Source organism: Rhipicephalus microplus, chromosome 8, assembly GCF_043290135.1.
Source record: "Rhipicephalus microplus isolate Deutch F79 chromosome 8, USDA_Rmic, whole genome shotgun sequence".
Taxonomy (NCBI): domain Eukaryota; kingdom Metazoa; phylum Arthropoda; class Arachnida; order Ixodida; family Ixodidae; genus Rhipicephalus; species Rhipicephalus microplus.
Genome location: NC_134707.1, coordinates 72,538,842 through 72,557,633, shown reverse-complemented (window position 1 = coordinate 72,557,633; position 18,792 = coordinate 72,538,842). Strand labels below are relative to the sequence as shown.

Here is an 18,792-nt window from a genome sequence, read left to right as displayed (position 1 = left end):
GAAAAAGTCGAAGCCGCCAGACTTGTGGCGGGGAAAGAGACGGCTAAAATGGGAGACGCTATAGCGCTGATCTGCGGGCACTTCAACGCCCAGCACGAAGGGCTGGGGTACACGGTCACAACTGCAAAAGGCAGGGACCTGCTCGAAGATGCCGCATAGGCTGGTTTCACTCTGCTAACGAATCCGGCGCAACCATCCAGAATAGGCACGTCTACGGCCAGGGACCTGAACCCCGATCTCACCTTCGCGCTGCTTCCATCGTGAAAGGGGCACAGAGAGATGGGGAAACACCGGAATCAATCTAGGATAGTGATCATCACATCATAGAGATAGAAATCCTACTAACTCACACCAACGGCAACCCGGGCAAGATCACGAAACGCTGAATAGCGAACTGGGACGAATTCAGAACATTCGACCTAGGGAATATCACCGACATCGAAGAATGGTCCAAGAGACTGCGCGAAGCCGCGGGCAAAGCAACGAGAGAGATGAAAGCTGCCAAGAACGTCGAAACGATGGGCTCAAGCCTCACACATCTCCTAGATGCCAGACGAGTATTACAGCAAAGATGGCGACGTCCGCGATATAAAAGGAACCTCCGCAAGAAGATTGCCGAGCTCGGCAGAGCAATATTACAGTCGGACCGTCTTTTTGGAAACTCCACAAGACGGTCCGACTGTATGTTTGCCCGTCAGCGCCACGGCTATCACAGAGAAGGCAGCAGCCGAGCGCGTGAACGAGAAGTCACGTGATTGATCACGGTGCCTGTACGCCTCTCGTGCAGGGCTGCATCAATCTGCCCGGCTGCCACAGGCAGCCAAGCTGCCGCAGGGGGCTGCCACAGCCAGCAGTGATGATCAGCTAAGCACTGGGACATGTGCTAGCGTGAGGTGATGGGAGAAATTGCCAGATCATGTGCGGGCACGTGTGTACAGGCAGTAGAAGCCAACACGCGGATCACAATAGACAAAAGCAGACAAGGCCAACGGGGCAATGTTCAAAAGTGTGGTGTCACCTCCATGAATGTCTGGACAGAAGGGCGCTGCAGAGCACAGAGAGGTGAGGTTTCGATTTCGTTGACACGAGAAGATGGTCGGTGAAGTAAACACAAGGGTTGCACCCAAGTGTTCAACCATACGAAGGATGTCGCACCAGCCAGAAAGGGGTGTAAAGCTTAGACAGAACAAGGCAAGGACGCACAGCAGGCGCAGACAGCTCGCTTGACCAACTGAGGAACGAGGTGCCTATGGAGAGGGCACGCTCGATTACAACAAAGCTGAAAAAAAAGATAGGAAACTAGGTCAGGCCCCCTAAACTTGCTGGTTTCTGTGATTAAGTTCATTTTTTCTCCTACTTATCATTAGCAAAAACATGGCTGGCAGTGTAAGACACATGGTAACCAAGACCATTAAGTGAAACATCATAGATGCGAAAAAAAAAGAAGTTTAAAGGAGTGAAGTACAGATGGCAGCATCTGAGAGAACTGAGAGAAAACCGTCTGAAGAACGACATTAGCGATAATGACGAAATAACCACGTGATAAAGGAAGCGCTTTGCTGCTGTAAGGGAGGTAAGGTTGCTTTCGAACGCGTGGGTATATATCGAGAAAAGATATAGGCACAAATCACGTAGGTATAAATTGAGATAAACTGCCTCTTCTTTACCGTGCATGCATATCGAAAGTAAGAAAACAATGGAGCGTATTTTATTTGAATGTGGGAATATGTGCTACAGTTTATTTTAGGGCGCCAACCTACAATAAACCCTTGATTTTACCGAAAGCATGGCAAATTTTTACATGTTGGCGATAGAACAGTGTATAGGTCTGCAGGAATTGGGGCGTGAAAGTAGGCAGAAAGCAGAGAAGAAACAGGAATGCTGAGTTTATACTGGAATAAATTACGAAAATTCGGGCTGTGATTAAGTGAGGTTTTTGTATAAAAAGAGAACACCAGTTCAGCTGTGAAAGAGCATACTACAATGTAATAAAGATTATGATTACAGCAAAGGCCAAGACGTCACACTGGTTGGCTATAATTTTCTTTCCTTTAAAACCTTCATTTGATTTTCATTGACTGGAGATAAAAACAAAACAAAAAAACACATCCCTACTGAAACGTTCCGTATGAAATCTTACGGAAAATATATGGACTCCGTAACATTTCCTTATGCTACTTACGGGAAAAATATGGAGTTTTATGGAAATATACGGAAGTTGTATGGCATTTACGGAAAGCTGCTTATGGAGTATATGGAAGGATAAGGAAATTGTATGGCGTATACGGAACGCTTTTTGTGGAGTATACAGAAAGATAAGGAAAATGTATGGCATATATGGAAAGCTTTTTATGGAGTATATGGAAGGATAAGGAAGTTTCATGGCGTGGATGGAGTGAGTTTTATGGAAATATGGAAAGATAAGGAAACTTATGGAGCATACGGAGAGTTCATTATGGAAGATATGGGAGGAAAAGGAAAGTGTATGGAGTGTACAGAAGCTTTCATAAGGAAAATGCATGAAGGTAAGGTCTTACGGAAATATACAGATTTTGTAAGGTGCTTACGAAAATGTGCAACAGTGTATGAAAGGCATGTGGATTGTTGCAAAAATGTGGAAACTCTACAGTTGTTGTCACATTTTCAGCAGGAAATCCGAGCTCTAAAAAGTTATAAATGAATGCACAGTGACATATATAATACAAAAAAATAACGCAGGCTAGTCTGTGTTGTCAGTCACCGCTGTTCGCCCATTTTCAGAATGAATACAACTTCTGCAGATGACCAGGTGCTAAAGTCTGTCACACGGAAAATGTGTCATTCAGAAGGAATGACAATAGCTGTCATTTTACTTGCATGCTGTCACACGAAAACAAATCAAGCAAGAAAAGCATAACTTCAAGGGCTCGTTTTTTGGTAGAAACAATAATAATGAGAACTAAATTCAATGTGAATGAACTTGTCAATATTAATGAAACTGTTCTCATTAACATTGGCAAAGAGAAATGTCATTTTAAAATATCGACCATGAGCTTAGCTCTCCTGAGCACCGACAAAAGAAATAAAAATCTATGAAAACTAATTGCATGTAGCCTAAAAATATTTTTTTATTGATAGTATGTGCTCCTACAATATAAATACAGCTATACACAACTTGCCACAGCTTCACGACAGAAACGAGGTAGGGGCAAAGGGAGTGGTCAGAAAAATAATTAAGTATGAGAGCACAACTGATATGTACGGACACATAATGGTGCTTATCATTGATGCACGGATGGTCGTGTATAGAGCTGGGTCGTTTTGAGATTTTCAAAAGCATTGTTTCAGACCACCATGCAGATTACCCTTGAACTGTAGTGCTACATAAGACACAACTTATGGGCCAGCTTTAATGAATAAGAAGATTATAGGTTAAACAAATGCTTTAAAATATATCATGTCATGGCTGCATGGACGCATACAAGCTATGTAAAGCGCAATAAAGTGAGGACGCATGAGCTTCTCTTGATGCTTCAGCTCTACATAGATGCTTCAACTGTGCTGCAAAGAAATTTAACCAATGTCTGTGTGTGCAACATTGTCCATTTTAAACTATCTATATGTATATATAAAATTCCTACTGCGAGTTAAGCTACGTAGCACTCCATAACACTTCCTTTTATTAAGGGCTATTTTTCAAACGTTCAACATTATTCATTTTCTGTCTCACTTCGTGCCCGCTATTCTTGGTTTGGCTCGATCACAATTGCGCAGCCCTTATTTTGGAGGAATAAAAAAACATCCACCAAAATATATTTTATAACTGCTTCTCGGTGATATTGCCTTCCCTCAACTGCCACACCTTGAGATGAGTCATATAGCAAGTCTCGCGCATACCTAGGGCCTACCCTTGAAGAAACTGGTCCGGCTGTGAAATGCTCAGTTTTTTCTCAATTAAATTTTTTCGTTTGAGTTTTCTCAGTTCTCGAGTTTCTTCACAATCAAGCAGACCCAATGTTCCCCTTAGTCCTTAATTTTGGTATATTATGAAATAAATAAAAAAAATAATAATGAAAATAAAAATACTAATAACTGTTGCACAAAAAACACAGTCCCACATACGTACTTGAACGCAATATTGCTTTTATTTTCTTTTAGAACCTAAGGCATTAGAAAAGAAAGCAGTACAATAAAAGCGTTGAAAAAAAAAACAAAAAAAATTGACTCGGCGGGACTCGAACCTGCGCCACATAGTTCTGCTCGTGTACGTGAACTGAGTGCGTTAACTTGCTAAGCTATTCGCGCTGATCAGTGCCCGTGAGTTTAAGGTATGTATATAAATTTGATTTTTACACGCTATGTGTTGGCATATTTATGTACGATATGCGATCGTATCTATTGTTGTGTGCATATGTTTTATGATTGTATATACGGCACATGCTTTTCGCATGTCTTTCAACTATAGATTGCTGCCCCGCCGCGGATGAAAACAAGTACTTTTACACCCACACACAAGCTTGAGCAGTTGAAGGTTGTTTTCCTGGGCTTTCTTGTGATTGAGTCGGCCACCACAGGGAATTAGAGTGATACGCCATTAATCCCTGCATCTAGCTGTATTCCACTTAGTAGCTCTATCGCTTGATGACAAATCGAGCGCGGGGCGCGACGCTATTGCGCACGACCATGCCTCGCGTAGTGGCGACATCAGCTGATTGCGCCGGCCCGCTTGCTTCGATTTGCTTCAGAGCAAAGAAATGTCATACCTTGAAAGATTGCGTACTGCACTATGTCAAAATGTTACTGCTTTGTAGCCATCCTATGATTGATTGAGAATTGATAACTCTGATATCACTACTGTAGAGCTTTGCGTCGGCGACACGCACCGAACGTGTAACCGCACTACGTCTGTCGTAGAAGCAGTAGGAGGCTGTCGTCTGCTAGAACAAAAACAAAACAGAGACCTGCGAAAATATTCATAAGTTGTAACTTGTTTTTTAAATAACCGTTTATCACTTTTAAAGTTATTTTGCCAGATAACATACAATTTTTTCAGTTTATAGCAGCGACAGATGTTTTTTTTTATTTTCCTCACACAGATATCCAAGCCAAATCCATTCACAGCTAAAGCCACATGTTGTTTGTCTTTGTCTCCGTGGGCATGCCGTTTCGATGCGTCTCTCATGTGTTCGCGCTGCTACACACGAGAGCACGAAATGTTAAATTTACGCAAGAAAGCGCCGTTCCTTGTTCGTGTGATGTGCTAAGATTGCGCCCTATTCCCGCGGTTGTTCGAGTGCGGATCAAGTGCGAGTCGTCCAACGAATCGGCGGGTTGGGCGGGCGCTCGAAGGACTCCGAGGTGACGGCTGACGCCTGTGGTTGCTTCCCTCAGGACAGTGTGAAAGAAACTAAAGGTAAGGGGGACACTTTTTTATGTAGACCAAGTATGCCACTCAGTGCAAGTGTGTGTTGCTGCACTCGAACGAGGCGTCGTGAAACGGCAACCTTACGCGCCTTTGCGAGTGCGGTTGCCGATTCGCTTTGACAACGCTAACGCCAGCATAGCCATGGCGCATCGGCGCGGCCTTACTGGAGCTAATTCGAGACAACTGCGGCAACAAGCATGTGTAAGGTGATCGATTTTCTCATATGTGCAATGTAGTGAGGAAGACGCACACGGCGCTTGCTACGTTGTTGATTAAACGAAGCCTGCAGTGCCATTTGATGCAAAGCAGCATTTTGTTTACGTTCGCGGGCGATACAATTTGTAACTTGGCTCGACTCACCTAGCCAACCGCCTAAGTGGGTTGATTAGCATACGTTCACGGTAGAGCGTTATTATGCCCCTAAACAGTGGCGTGTGCTTGTTAAAAGATATAATGTGTGTGCCTAGTGTAGAGAGAGAGAGGTGTTCGTGCAATCTGCATATGTACCTGCAAGACGCTTTTGCTTGTAACTTATAATGTACCGGCCAGCACCTACATTGTACGCCTGACTTTGAAGAAAACATGCATGCACAATGTGAGATTTTGTAATCGGCCAGAGTTGCTTTTTATAAAATAATACACTGCCAGCATGTTCAAAATATATTTCGCTGCTGTGTGGCAGGGGTGCGGTTATCACGCTGTTGTGTAGTTGCTGATGCAAGCACTTATAGTTTTGATGCGTTAATATTTCTCATCTAACTCATCAGGTGCTTGGCTGTTTCAGCACAAACAAGGCAAAGAGAGAAGGAAGACGGGTAATGACAGGACCAGTGCCGACTTTTGTTTGCAGAAGAATACCCATGTTGGTGTATATATTGTGACAGCCTTTCTGTGTTGCTTTTTTGCCCAATTTAATGAACAACACAGTTGTCAGCAATATGAGAGAGAACACTGAAATTAGCTTTTAAAGATCATGGTGAATAAATGCCTAGTAATTCACAGCACAAAGTAACAGCAAAAGACATCAGTATGATCAATGTGGACGAGTACAGTCTTGCATCTAAAAAATATATTGTGCAAAATGTTGCCTAAGTAAGAAACCTCTCTATGTTTGCAAATAGTGTGACGTCACTTCGAGCACCGTGCCAGCCATTCCCTCCCTCTGTGCAACGGCTGGTTGGCAGGAAAGTTGTTTGTGACGTTCCTGATAGACCACTGAGATGTATGCGATTCTAAAGCTGTAGCCTAATATATACGTAATCTTTTGCGCAGTTACATGGCTGCATCTGACACCTACAACTTATTTGCATATTTACATTGCTCCCTTAGGACCTAACACACAAACTTGTTGTTTGCATTGTCACTTCATGAATATCGAGCGGTAAAGGTACTGAGTATATGTGAAACAATAATCTCTGCTTATTACATGAAGACATATGAGGCCTTCGATAAAACGAGTTATACCTTTATTGGGCTTGCGTACTCGTCGGGGCGATTCATACATGCAGCTTCAGCAAATGGTATCTTCCAGCCCGGTGACTATGCAATTTTTTTCTGCACACAGCGCAAACACAGATGTACCCACTCACAGATGGTCGCGTCAAGTGCATATTTACCTTGACTAAAATGTCGAATCAAGTTTTTTCATCGACCGGTCCCTGCCATGAGTGCTAACGTCTTCGCAAACAAGACACATTGTTATTGACACTGCACACACCACACACAATATTCTCAGTTGAACCGATATTCTCAATACCTTTTAATACACACTACATGCCGCAATCAACAGTGCACATTTTTGAAGACTATGCCACTGTTCCTCGCACAGGCCACCACGTGTGTTCACTTCTTCAAGATAAACAGACAGCGTGGCAAATATTTTACCACACAGTTTACCACACAGCTAGATGTTTGCTGACACATACTACAGCTAATGTCGACATTGTAACGTGAAGTGTAAGCTTTGAAAAATTAAAACTTGCCCCAAACACCGCACGACTGTACCGGGCTGAGCCACCAGCGGGAGTGTTTTTCCAGTTACACCTTTTACATGTGCCAGTGACATCATGCTGTGACGTACCTCGGTAGGGGCCTATCGCTGCATACTTTATGTGAATGAGGGTCCGGTTAGTGAAAGCAGGCATTGTTGATTTCGTAACTTGTTCATTCCCAACTGGACTTTCATTTGCACGAGTTGTCTGAGTAATATTCAGGCGAACTTTTGTGCAATAAATTATACAGTTGGCAGTCTGTGCTTGCTCCATACTGTTGTTACTGGTGTTTCTTGTTGTTACTTTGCACTGCTCATTACTGCTCTCCTACAGAAACTAGCCTATCTTGCTGCTGTTTTGGACAAGATGCAGCTGGCAAGTGCGATAGTGTTCATAACTCTAAATTCTTAAGCAAAAATTATCGTTTCATATTCAGTTAGTTGCATTCATATCAGTACATTATAAGAAATCATTGATTAAACATTAATCCGTGTTCCTTCACATAATGCTCACAACTTTTATATCAAATTGAATGGTTTTTATAAAAAACATGGGTTTTAGCTAAACTGCATGCTCTTTTCTTGAACAGCTGACAAAACGCTAATGGATGCTTACTTGCCATGAATTGGACTGTGTTTGAAATACATTGAAATTATTCACCGCACTGCCAGTACACTTCAAATTGGGGGAACATTTATTAACTATGGATTGATTAATTAAGAACGGAAAGAAAGAAGCGGCAGGCCGGGATACTTGATATTGGCATCCGTTTTGCTACCCAGCGCATTATCATGCAAATTCCTATAGAGTGGTTATGCGTCTTGCATGTGTGTCTGTAAACCAAGAACTTTGGGTAGAACTATAATTATCTTACAAATGGTTGCAGGACTGTGGAGGCTGTAGGGCTGCTTAGGAATGGTGGAATCCCTGGACATGTGTTCAACCTTGCTGCATCAGCTCCTTGGTGTTTTCGCCCCACCGCGGTGGTCTAGTGGCTAAGGTACTCGGCTGCTGACCCGCAGGGCGCGGGTTCAAATCCCGGCTGCGGCGGCTGCATTTCCGATGGAGGCGGAAATGTTGTAGGCCCGTGTGCTCAGATTTGGGTGCACGTTAAAGAACCCCAGGTGGTCTAAATTTCCGGAGCCCACCACTACGGCGTCTCTCATAATCATAGAGTGGTTTTGGGACGTTAAACCCCACATATCAATCAATCAATCCTTGGTGTTTTCACGGCATCTTTACAGATGTGTTGGGTGAGTAAAGCAAGCAGGTTTCAACACAAGGAAAAGTATAATATGGCAGCACCTCTTGTGCGTGCCTTACATCCCAAGTATATCAAATATTTATCTTGCACCTTGTGGCCTGTAATTTTTAAAGAGACACTTCTTTTTGCTTTATATTTGAGTCTTGATGCTTCGACAGCAATGTATTTGTGTTTGACAGCAAGTGTTCTTGAAGAAATAGTTGATCTCAATAATGACGAAACACCCTTCATACTTGGTCCTTAGCATAAGCTAGCACATATCTGTAGCAGATTCAATTATTCATTTTTTGCTGGGATGATAATGGGCAAGTAGCAAAGGCAAGTTCAGATTGGAGTGGTCGGTGACGTCTGTTTAGGCTCTGCCATATTGCTTTGCAACCAGAGTTACTTGTGGCCACATATACAATGAAGCCACATGACGTGCATTCTAAATGAGATTACCATATCACATTTCGCTGCATCTTAGTATGTGCCAAACAAATGCAGATATCATTAGCTTGCCACTATAAAGGGATACTAAACCAACACAAGGTTGAAATTTAGTCGTGGTGTTGCAGCTGTGTATGACTCTACAATGGATGCATAGCCGTGATAATTTGTCTATATGTTGTCGCAATAGTAATGTTACACACATTGTACGATACAAAAGAGGTCCTCGCTTATTTCGCTTTTTTTCGCGATGCTTCTTTCTTGTCTCTTCTTGCCATGTGCTCCTCCTCACTGTGCAAGGAGCAAGAGCAGTAAGCACACAAACACGTTTTTAAAAAAAGAAATGCTGTAAGGTGAGTACTGAGAAGCTGCACACTTTCAAAAGGCTCAAAGAGGTAAAGGTATTGTTTCTAGCTACTTTTTGGGCACGCATAGCTAGTTGTGCTGCTGCAGTTAAAAATGAGTTAAATGTTAAAAATTATTATGAGGTGGTTTGGCACCCATAATTGCAGTTACATACAGAATTAGGTTTCAATGCGTAAGCGAAATCTGTTCACTCTAATTCAATCCTAATGATATCTGAAATTCAGAAAATATTCAAAGAAAAGCTCAGGAAAAGGCTAAGTGGTTGCCCCTTGAACGTGAAGGAGATAAACTTCTTCTAAAAGGTCAATAGACAGTCTAGTAGTCTCGATATTACATGCACTATAAAATATTCTGGTGTGGTGCTTTTCATGCATGTTATAATGAGAGGGGTTTTTAATACAACTGTTGTCACTTTGCCCTGCGTTGCTGAAATTGTTCACATAGTTATAATACATGAATCACTTTATGCCTTTTGATTTTATGCAAATGGTTTGCTTACCCAGTCGGTTTAACTTGATTTGGATAAAAACATAAATGCTCTAACTTTTTTTTAATATACAGCAGGTTTATTTTTAAAATACGCGACCATTGATGTGAACGCAGTTGGTGGCGTGCTTGATTAATCCTTCACTATCACCACTCTAACTACACCTGCTACAGTGCATAGTGTGACAAAAGTAATGGTACTTAACATTACTGGCAGCATACACTTTTATGTCTCAAAATGTGGTAAAAAGCCTGGTAAAAATGAGTGTACGTTTTTTTTCGCTCCAACTAAATATTCTGGTCTACTCAAAGTAGCTTCCGCTCTTTTAAGGTACTCAAACCATTAGTTGTTCAAAAGAAGTATCAATGCCTTATGCTTTCTTTGTCAGCATACTCACCACTCTAATAATGAGAATTACACGACAACATTACCCAGTAAAATATAGGGATGTTATAAAAAGTAATGTCAATTCAATTGTCAAAAAAACGTTGCCAAGTTACGTTTTTGTTCACTTTTCTTTTCACAATTTTGTTAAAGTTACTTTTGATAACATCCCCTATAGTTTGTTTGGCATCATTTTCTGCTAGTTCTCATTATAATGTGTTCAACAAAGACAACAAACCCTTAAATTTATAGTTCTTTCTTTTACTCATGAATCTGGAACAGTGAATCTCAGTAATCTTTGCGGTGTGTGACTTGTTTTTTTTTTCTGATCAGTTGTGCATGTGTTCAAGTACATGCATTTAGGTGGGAGGGCGAACCATTGCCACCTCCTGTGACTAGCAGATTTTCTGAGAATTGACAGATGCATAATGCTGCCAAAGAAAAATAGGGATATTGGAAGTAATCGTAACATAACTGCAATCGTAATGTAATTGCGAGTAGGCAAAAAAAAGGTGTCCCACCCTCGTTATAATGGTAACAGGCAGCGCTGACTGACTCTTCCATGTATAAATGCACATATATACCGTACAAAATGGAAGAGGGATAGCCGCCATGGTAGCTCAGTTGATAGAGCATTGGACATGTTATTCGAAGTTCGCAGGCTCGGTCCCTGTACAGGGCAGGTTATCTTTTTTCCTTCTACTTTTCTTTCTTCACAATTACAACACTTCTATTCTTCTTGAAGACTTTCTGGTGTGAAAAGGTACCTTATATTCTGAAGAGGCAAACAGAATGTGCCAGTGTACGAGTTAGCTCTTGTAGTGGTTACAAGTAAGATATGTTTTGAAGAATAAATCATTCTGCCACTTGCCTAAAGAATGGCTACAGGACATGGCACTGGATGCACTTTGTTATTTTCGAATCAAGCTATCTTGTATTCTATTTTTATAAATTACATGGGATACACATGACGGTATCACACACTGTAATGCCACAAATATTATGCAGCGAACAATGTTATAAATGTGAAATTGCATAAGGATAAGGTGAAAACTGCACCCTCAACGAGAATATACAGGGAGCACAGGGTGCAGGCGTCATTCCTTCTGCCCGTGCTTTTCAAGTGCGAGCTGTTTTCACCTCGTTCTGACCAACTAACTAAATTGAGATGTGTTGTTATAGTGCAAGAGGATGCTCCACGGGAAACTAGGTTTGTCTCAAACTCTGTGTGTGTCTTTCAATCTATATGGTGCCCGGTTCAAGAGTTCATGCAGACCAGATCGTGTAAAACAGGACCGTGTAAAATGGACCGTGTAAATAAAATAAAATGGACCATGTAAATAAACAGGATCATGTAAAATGTCGTTTTCGTGTGCGACTGTAGTTGTGGTTGTGCTGAATGACCTTTCTTTATATACACTACATAACAAACTTTCTCCTTTAAAGTCGAGTGCATCTTCGGATCGATTGTAAATATTTGCATATGCGAGGCCTTAAGTTTTATAAGAAATTCCTCAGTGTGCCACGAGGAAATGTGTGTTCAGCGAAAATTTGCATATCATTATATACAACTCTTAAAGCCTCGTCTACAACTTTGTGCAGGTTGACCTTGAGCAGAAAACGAGGAGCGGCAGCAGCCCCCAGAAAGGAGCAAGCACCCTCCAAGCTCCGGAAGCTCTCTTCGACAGAAACAGCATGGTCACTGTGTGGCATTGAAAACCATTGCAAGGAGTGCCTTATCAGTACACTGTGCTGCTCTTTCATCGCAGAAGACGAAGTTGACCACTCCAGAGGAACTTCACGCTGTGTATTGTGAGTGCTTCAGTGGTTTTGTTTTTGTCCAGCCAGCAGTTAAGAAATCATGTGTCAGATTCAGCCGCTATGGCTTGAGGGAGTCGGGCAGGCATGTTTGGACATTTGTCTAGCCAAGTAGTGCCAATTTTCGCACTGGTTCTGTTGGAGTTACTGCCACAATCACAGAAGGTACGTCACCTCTCTAAATGTACAGATGTGTCGGGGAAGATTAGCTGCATTAGGTTTTCTATAACTGATAGCTGCCAACATTCTTCATTATACAGGAGTTTTGTTCCTCACTTATGGGTGTAAAGCCCTCCACAGAAAAAATGCAACACGTCAACTTCCAGAAGGCTTCAAGGCCCTACTTGTAGGTTTTTTCGGCTTGTATCATAAGCACCTCGTTTGGGTGTACATGAACATTTTATAAACATGTACAGCGAAAAATTTGGGTGGCCGGTCGCTTTGTCGTTATCATGTTCCTCGCAGTATTCTTAAGCATGTTGTGCATTACGTTGTCAATCTGGTTCATGTGCATAGAAGACATTACGAAGTTTCAGGCTACAGTATAAAAAGCCTGGAAGCAAGCTATCAATACTTTTTTAACAGAGTTGCTTAATCTCATACATGATAGATCACTAAACTTTCGTGCGTATTCATCAATGTAAGCTCGTCTTAGTGTTATCCAAAATGAAGATGTGAGTCGACAGATGGAAACATCTAGTGGGGTAATCAGGGTGAACAGTGGAAGTGCCTCCGACAGGCTGGCCGATGTTGCGATAGGAGGACCTATTTTTTGAAAGTCACCTTGTCATCCTTGGCGTGTTAGTTTAAATGTGGTCAGTAATGACATCATCTTTTGGTGTAGGCGTGCGTGCCTGTTGGAAATGTTTGTCTGAAAATGAAACCTATAACGCAGAAGAGTGCAGCCCTTGCTTCTTTTTAAGTTAGGTTGCGCTGATACAAAGTGTTCTCCTGTCGGAGGTTGGCGGTAAGGGAAGCAAAAAAAAGATAAATGATAGAAAAGAAGAAAAAAGAAGAAAGAAAAGGGGGATGCAAAGTAAAAGAAGTGCTACACTGCTCCTACTTTTCATCCCCCCTTTTCTTCTTTTTTTCCCGTGTTTTCTTTTTTCACCTTTTTTGTTACATTTGCATTGTCCCATATAGTGCATGAATCAATGACACATGGCTTTGCTATAGCAAAGATGCCTATGTGGTGTTGGATTGAACAGTGCATTGTACTTCATTCAGTTAATTACAGACTGATCAGTCTTGCAATAAGTGCTTCCTGTATATCACAACACATGTTCAAATGAAAAGTTTTTGCTTGGCTCTTAGTATGCTGGTATATAGCTTGTGTCTTGGACTGCTCAAATCGAATGTTATTTTGCTGCTGTTTATGGTAATGCATTTATCGAACATGAAAATATCTTGCCTTGCGAACTTTGTCGGACCTGCCTTTCTTTTTCTTTCCTATGCAGGCATTGTATGTGAGGGAGGCAGTAACAGAGAGGTGATAGCTTGAGCTTCGGAAGAATAAATGCTGGCAGTGAAGCAATTACACATCAAACATCCCAGCCATTTGGCCAACTGTCCTAAATGTGTTTTGAAAAAAATATTGTGCTCGTTTACTGTATTGAAAACAGCAAAGTGTTAAAATATATCGCAGAGAACAAAATATTAGGCCACGTTGGTGCCATCTGGACTTCCCAGGATGTCGTCTGGGTGTTGTTTGTAAAAAGTAAAAAGTGTTTCAAAAATACTGCCTCTTCTACACCAAATTCGGTCTAGGTATTAAGTAAAGGTGATTGTGTGTAGTGCATGAAGCTCAGTAATATTAGTGCAATTTTTTTGCCACATCAAAAGCAAGGAAGCAGTTCTCTTTATATGGCAAATTATATGATTACACTTTGTCTTAAAGTAGAAATGAACTTTTGAAGTTTTCTTATGATCGCTGTTTTCTGCATTTTATATACGACAGCTTCCGTTCCGAAGTTCCCCATGGCCCTCAATAGGAGACTTCAAAAATCATTTTCCTCATTTAAACAAAAATTGTAATGATAACACTTGCCATATAACAAGAACTGTTTATTTGCTTTCAACTTACACATAAAAGTAATTTTCAATTAGACAAACACACAGCTCAAGTTGCATCTCAATGTGGACAAAAATTTTTATATAGTGATATTTGTAATCTGGACCTAACATTATTTTTTTTCGTGAAATATAACTTCTGTGCAGTGAGTATTTGTGGCTCAAATATTCATACAAAGTGCAGTATTGCCATACAAGAAATGCAAACGATAAACAGTTTGACCGAATTCTTCAAAGCCTATGTAGTGGAAAAATTGCACTAATGTTACTCGGCTTCAAATACTTCAAGAAGCACCTTTACTTAATAAGTAGATCAAATTTGATATGGCAAGAAAAAGCGGTACTTTGAAATTTTTCTCACAAATAACACCCGCACGACATTCTGCGAAATTCTGAAGGTACCCACGTGACGAAAATCTGAAGGTACCCACGTGACCACTACTTTTTTCTCTTCAAAACATTTCTGCAAATAACTATTTTCAGAAGAGTAAATTACCATCATTTTTTAAACTATACATCTGTGATGGTCGCCAGGCAGTATGGTTTGTATGTTTGGTGTAGAATAGCCCAGTGCGAAAAACAACAAATGCCTGAGCATCCTTTGACGCTCGGGCCATTTCGAAAGCATTTGTTTGTTAGCAGCAATTCAGTTAAGCCATTGTCTTTATGCTTAGGCCCAGAAACAAAACACAAGTAACCAAAGTAGTCCTAAGAGTGATGCAGTCTCGCTGTTCCAAGGCTTGTGGAGCCTAATTTAGTGCAAGCTTCACCATTTTTTAAATATTCAGATTCAGCCAACAGGTTTTGGAGGCACAGTGCATTTTCAGCTAACTTGTTTCACACCAGTTACTTAGATAAAAACCGGAAAGTAGAGGTAAAAATACCATTTTAAAGGCATTGTAGGTAATAACAAAAAGGACTGCTTTCTTTTTTTGTGTGGTGCTTTGCCTAAACGCTGTGCTTTTTGTGGTATAGTTCATTGTCTAGTGAACATAAGCCTTAAAAACTAACATTAGCCATGTTGAGGTCAATTTCTTGGTTATAGTCATATAGCCATATTAAAAATATATGACTTCAAACTTGATTGTTCTTTTGAAGATTTTTCTTGCATAATGATATTTCAGAGTCTTAGTCAATTTTGTTATAAGAAAACGTGATGTCATAATAGGGTCACTTTTTGTAGAGTCGTTCAGTTCTACCTCACCTTTTACATTCCTAATAGAGCAGTTATTTTCAATATCGGTATTTCAAATGGAATGAGCATGCTGTATGTAGTAAGGTGTAAGCACTTACGAATAGCACATGCACCCAACTTTTCTGTTGGCAGTTTATTTCTGTTATTCTTGATTTATATATGGGGTTTCACGTCCGAAAACTACGATATGATTATGAGAGACACCGTAGTGGAGGGCACTGGAAACTTCGACCACTTGGGGTTCTTTAACGTACACCCAAATCTGAGCACACGTGCCTACAGCATTTCTGCCTCCATCGGAAATGGAGCCGGGATTTGATACCGCGACCTGCGGGTCAGCAGCCGAATTTCTGGTACTCTTGCTCCCTTATATGTGTGCAGTTTGGTTATAGTTATCTGGCTTGCACAGATTTTTAATGGCACCTGCCTGGTCCTGCTTGCTTTCATGGTGATATTAACCTTCATAAGTTGCATAGGTTTAACTCTCAAAGTGGTTCAAGATGCCAGTTTTGTGCACAAACTGTATAGTATAAAGGCAGCAGATGTACATGAACACACTATTAAATGTCCATTGAGAGCTTTCGCTTGCAGTTTCTAAAGTTTTACTGTGCAGAAAGCATTTAAATCATAATTTCATAAGGACATGTTAATTGATTATCTCTACCATTGAAAATCGTGACAATCTTGTTATTTTCACTGTGATAAGCATGCTGTTTTCTTTGATGTGGCAGAACTAATTTATACACTCATTCCTTCTATTATTCACATATGCATAACACGAAGGATTGTGTGCCTTACATTTTCAGTTTCATTCTGTGTGTTATATTTCTTGTGCATGTGAACTAATGTGCTAACATGTGTCTCTGACATTATTTGTGCCAATTATTTTCATTTCCAGGTGCCTATGAAGGACACATAAGTTCTATGGCAGTGACCTTCCAAATTTACAGTGGTGCCGGAGCCTCAAGCAGCATTTCGCCGATCTCCACAAGGCGTTCATGAGACAAACACAGCGCCACACTTTCACAGTGCTATGATTATTATTTATGTTTAAACATTTCGTTCTAAAATTGCTGTTACATTGTGTTTTGTGCCACCATCCTGTGGCGTAGGTGGAGTTCGTGAAATTACGGTGTAGTCACCTCATTTGTGTACCATCAACACTGCAATGTCACTATTCACAGCTGGAGCATACAGACAAATAAAAATATATAATGATTGTAGCAGGGCTGGTGTGTATAATAATGCTTCTCTATTGATAATAATAACTTTATAAGTTCTTTAGGTCTTGCATAGAACACGGCATTAATGTGTTGCAAAGTAACCACCATTTATGATCGCTAGCATGTTAATTTAGTAGTTTTGTAATGTATTTTATTTGAAAGGTAATTTTGCTTCCGCATCACGACAATTAGAAAGATGCCTATGATTCAATCCCTCATTAAGTAGCTTCTTAACACATTTGTTTCTTTCAAGCCTTTGTTTACTCATCAAGGCTGTTTCAGATAGCAAACATATTTCACCTTCATGCAACATATTAAGAATAAAATATTCATATATATTTCTACACAGTACTTGCTTTTGCAAACAACATGAATGGGCAATTGCTTTTACTCGAGATCTAGGATGTCCACTTGATCTTTGCAAGATGCAGCAGATAGCTGCATGGTTTCTGCATTATGCTGATTTCCGTAAGCTGCTTATCAAGTAATTTAGCATGATATGGCACTTTTCATAAGCTGCGGATGTCCGCATCTTTCCGCACGATATGGTGCTTTCCGTAAGCTGCGAATGTCCGCATCTTTTTGCATGATATTGCGCTTTCCGTAAGCTGTGGATGTTCGCATCTTTCCGCATGATGCGGCTTTCCGTAGTCCAATAATTGCGTATGTACGGATCCGTATATGCGGAACGTTTCAGTAGTGATGTGCTAGGAAACGAGTGATACCAGAAAGATTGGGTTCGTATTTTTCTCATCACCTAACTACTGTAAAAAGTGCCATAAAGATCAGTGCCCATTAAGCTCCACCTTTACAAGATGAACATAATAGACCGGCATGCACGAACGCACCCGCATACACACACGCTCATAAACGTAGGGCAGTGTCTCCAATCATTCTTTGGTAAATACTCTGCGCCAAGGTCAGTCACGTTACGTAACATTTAAGGGCAAAGTTCTCAAGGCCAAGACCTGTACTATACAAAACCGAAACTGAACACCTGCACAATGAAAAACGAGACATTCTGCCTTAAAAAAAAATAAGCGCGTATCTTCGTGATTTGCTGCAGAGGACCTCGAACGAGTTACACTGTTGTCTGAAGGCGCTGTGTGAGACATAGTGTCATCTGGCTGTAATGCGAAGACACGAAAACCTATTTTTAAAAGGTAGATCGCCTATTAGGTGGCTGCGCGGGGTCATCTGAGGTCGAACCACTGAATTTATACAGCGAATGCTGGTATGAGATCAGAACAAGAGTCACGTGCGGTGCCGTAGTTGTCCGCCGCCGCCACCGGTGCCCAAAACCAGCACCGCAAAAAATAAGAAAAAACGTCTGTAAATAAAAGAACATCCAGGACACATTGGGAATCGTACCTGGGTGCGCTGCGTGCAGCCCAGTATTCTACCACTGAGCCACCCCAGTAAATGGAGCTCGCTTGCGAATTTGCCTCTGGCAGCCTTGATGTCGACTGAGGAATCGCTTCAATATGCGAAATAAAGCGCTTTGGAACAGCAAAGGAACACCCAGGCGTCACACAATGCGAATAGCGTAAGGAGTGGATCGTCCAATGCTCCAACCCTTTACAAAAGCGGTTATTCATCAACTATTAACTGCGGCGCATACCCACTTAAGGCGTGATTCCTAATCGCCGTCATACACTGCACAAAAAAAATCCACAGCATTCATAGCAAGTGTGTAGCGGATACCACGCTTCTTCGATGAATAACGAAGGACAGCATAATGAATGCCGGCCTACTGCATAAAAATGAAATATGAAAAAGGCCTAGTGGGTACGTAGCCAGTGTGTTTGTAGCATTTACCCAAGGATTGTATGGAAACGGCTCTCAAAGAACGGCTCTCATTTAGCTTTTGCTTTGCCTGTTCTGCGCGTTTTGCGCAGGCCTGGCGGTTCTTTAGCAAAGCGTAGGAAACACCCGCTATTTCGCCGTAGCCCCTATTTTGAGCGCTGCGTAACAAATAAATTGGTCATTGAAATTTCGTATCTGTATTATCAAAAAAAAAAACTCTTCTTAACAATTAGAGCTGATGTAGTGCCCCAAATATGCGTAATATTTGCTTTTTGACTGACAACGCTCCCAAGGTGGAACGCAGCCACCGGATTAATATAGGTGCGTCTTGAGCGAACGGTGAAATCTTTGCCAA

At 41.2% G+C, this 18,792-nt stretch overlaps 1 long non-coding RNA gene across 1 annotated transcript; it reads left to right on the top strand.

Moving 5' to 3' along the window:
• Positions 1–5,124: 5,124 nt before the first annotated feature.
• Positions 5,125–18,792, top strand: LOC142769159 (uncharacterized). Its single transcript, XR_012885689.1, has 3 exons — positions 5,125–5,392; positions 8,282–12,137; positions 16,307–18,792. It is a non-coding gene; the product is annotated as an uncharacterized LOC142769159 (long non-coding RNA).